The sequence below is a fragment of the Arachis hypogaea genome, chromosome 19 (assembly GCF_003086295.3).
Source record: "Arachis hypogaea cultivar Tifrunner chromosome 19, arahy.Tifrunner.gnm2.J5K5, whole genome shotgun sequence".
In the NCBI taxonomy this organism is placed as follows: Eukaryota; Viridiplantae; Streptophyta; class Magnoliopsida; order Fabales; family Fabaceae; genus Arachis; species Arachis hypogaea.
Window position 1 is genome coordinate 117,628,886 of NC_092054.1, and position 3,555 is coordinate 117,632,440.

Genomic DNA, 3,555 nt, shown 5'->3' on the forward strand with positions numbered 1-3,555 from the left:
TTGAAAAATAAATTCTAAAATCTAAAATAGGTCAACGAGGCAAAACTCCTAATCACTTGATCTGACATATATACACAAGACTTTGACATATGATTCATCAACTATAAGCTAAGGTTCTGAATTCTTTTATGGTTTTGAAGTCAAATAAATTAGGAAGGTAGATAATTAGTAAGGATTAATATCAATAAGATGACATAAACAATTAGATCAAAGGATATATAATTAATCTTGTGTCGGTTTCAATAACAGAAAATTTATACAATAATGAGAATACTTGGTATTTTACAATAACGTATTCATGTATTAATAAAAAACACCAAAAAAGAAAAAAAAAACTTGGATGAACAAATACATATGATCATCTCCTTCCTATTATCCTTCTTGTAAACAAAGTTTCATTATAATTTGAAGCAAATCTCTCCATGAGATTTCTCAATTGAAACTTGTTTAGTTTTCAAAAAAAAAAAAGAAAAAGCATAGCATGCATCTCACCATAGATGCGAAAAAAAGAAAAATAAATAAAAAAACAAGTAATATTTGTTGTCAATCTCCCCCTGAAACCTTCCTGAGAATAGGCATGCTACGATGATATGATAGCATACACTAAGATAGTGATTGAAAAACCTTTTTAGTACTTCCGAGAACCCAAGCTGAAAAACCCATGCCTTTTTTTCTTTCTATTTCCCTTCACACCCAAAAACACCTTCCTTCTGTGATTTTTTCTGATCATACAGCACAACCCAAACCTCTGGCTTCAGATCCTTTCATGATTCTTAGCCTCTTACACGAAGTCACAAACATGTCCCAAGGAACATCTCCAACTAGCATCCAGTCACCATCCTTGTCTTCATATGTTGGTGCATAATCAGATCCCTTATACCCTTCCTTTTCAGAGTACTCACCTGAAAAAACCAAAACCAAAACCTTTAATTTTTACAATAAAAAGGTAAAAAAGATTTAACCTTTTGGGTTTAAACTTTGATGGGTTTTAGTTGTAGTTGCTGTAGTTGTACTACTACTCACCTATAGTCAACTTGAACATGTTTTCAAGGGATTTGAGGAGTTGTGGATAGCCTCCATAGATCTTCAAATCAATCTTTCTGAGGTAAGGTGCTCCATCCATGCTCACCTTCACATAGATCCCACCTGCAGCCTCAGATTGTTCCTGAAGGCTGTTCTTCCTGTATGATCTGATTGGTGGCCACCCCACTATCTTTGCCCTGCACCCATCATCATCCATTTAATTAGTTACTAATACTACCTCAGAAATCTCACAGAGTCAAATTATCAAACAGGTTGCATGCATGAGAAAAGAAAAGAAAGAAAAGAAACTTACTTGGAAGGAGGGGGTGCAGCATCATCATCAGTGTTCTTAGCAATATTAGAGCACTTGGATCCACAGTCCTGAGCAGGAGAAGTTTCTTCATGAGGCAATTGCAATGGCCTCTTGTTTGATGATGATGATGCTGATGATTTTTCTTGATCAATAATAGGTATATTCTCTTGAAGATGAGTCCCTGGCAAACCCAATGTGAGTTCTGTTGCCTTAAGGTTCTTGATATCATTCTCATATGCGGATGCTGATGTTGCCATCTTCACAAAAATCCTGAATGAAACGAAGAATGAGATTATGAGATGTGATGCAAATGAAAGAGGTTTTGTTTTATAGAAGGTAGCTAAGGTAATGCGTTGTTATGAAGAGAGAGAATAAGGCGTTGTTTGGATGGATGCATGAATTAAGGACAAAGACAAGGGAAGAGGTGTCGGTAGAAGGAGCAGCAACTTAAAAGCAACATGTCCCTACATTTTCAGGACAAGGTTGGGACACACGTTTATGTGATGGATGGATAGAATTGACGGTCAAGATGTGGTTTGGGAGATAAATCAGGAGCGTTGGCTTTAAGGAAAGTGGGGAAGGGAACATGCCCATGTGAATGGTAGGCCATCCCATCCTTCGCATCTGCCTCTTCTCCTTTTTATTTTTATTGCTCTTCTGGGGCCCTCTTTGCCATGTGATATAAACTACTACCTCGCACACCACACCATACCATGCCATACCTTCCTCAACCATTTACCCTAAACAATACTATTATCATCCTTTTAAACAAAACACCTTTCTTTCCAAGGGAAAAAAGAAACTAAGAAACAAAGGAACTTGTATATCAACTCGGCTAGTAAGTAGTAACCAATAAGAAATGCAACCAACTCACTAATTCTTATTTAGATTGCATCTCAAGACCTAAAAAAAAAAAAAAAAGAATTGTAAATACTTTTTAAGTAATTAGATGTTTTATTTTGTAAATATTAGATATTTTTTATTTATTAAGATTTGTGAATTGAAAAGTCATTCTCAAAAAATTGTAAATATTTTTTTTAATTAAATTAGATATTTCTTTCTTTTGTAAAAGAAACATCCGTACTTTAAAACTTAATTTTTTTTATTAAGGGACAAAAAAAATTTACAATATACAAAAAAATTTAAATTATATCGAAAAAAATCCAAAAGAATGTCGAAAAAAATTCAAATAACATTAAATTCATTTTTAAAGAGTTTGTGGATTCTTCTTTTTGTGTAATTAGATGTTTCTTTCTTTGTAAAAGAAATATTCACATTTTATTCTAATATGGGACGAAAAATATTCATAATAAACAAGAAAGAAATATTAATACCAACATAAAAGATAAATTTACTATAAAAAAGTTGAAAATCGTCAGAATTATTGGTAGAATCGCTAAAAAATCCAACAGTAATATTCACAGTAATATATTATCGTCAGATTTATCAGCAAACATAATCTAACGGTACACTACAAAAAAAAAACGCTGAATACCATTAGGATTACTGTCGAATTTAGCGGCGTCTAGCTATTACTGTCAGATTTAGGGTTGGTTTTTGCTGCGAATACATGCTATAGTTGGTTCCCCGAATTGTTTACTATCGGATTTATTGTTGTGACTATAAATCTGACAGTGATAAGTGGCGCGAAATATTATTTTTTTGGCGCCAACTATACCGGCGAATCTACCGTTGAATTTTGTCGATGGTAACTTACTTTAGTGAAACACTACGTATAAACAATTTTCCGTCGGAAGGTTCTGCCGGTAAATTCGACGGTAATATTGGGGTAAATTTCAAACGCAAACCCCCTCTCTCTCACTTCTCCAAACTCACTCTTTTTCTCCTCTCGTGATCTCTCGTCGCCCCTAAAGCTGCCAGCATCGCTACCATGCACTGGAGACTCTGTTGCTGCCGCTGGAGCTGCCGGTCACTGCTGGAGTCGTTGGAAATGCCACCACTATTCGCGTTCGTGGTCACTGTCGTTGACGATAGTGACGTTGTTGCCGTCACTACTGCCTCCTATTACCACCACGTCTCCACTATCCTGAAGCCACCAACAGAAGTAATTTTAGAATAATTTTTTAAAGATTTTTATGCGAGTTTAGAATTTTTTGGTTAAATAGTTTTCAAAATTATTGATTAAATTAGTGTAATGAATTTTATGATTAGGATTTAGTATAGTTTTCTTAGGGTCTTTCAGATATTTTTGCAAGTTT

The 3,555-nt window shown here is 34.5% G+C and overlaps 1 pseudogene; it reads right to left on the reverse strand.

Moving 5' to 3' along the window:
* Positions 1-202: 202 nt before the first annotated feature.
* LOC112775908 (auxin-induced protein 22B-like) lies at positions 203-1,758 on the reverse strand (annotated as a pseudogene).
* Positions 1,759-3,555: the final 1,797 nt, after the last annotated feature.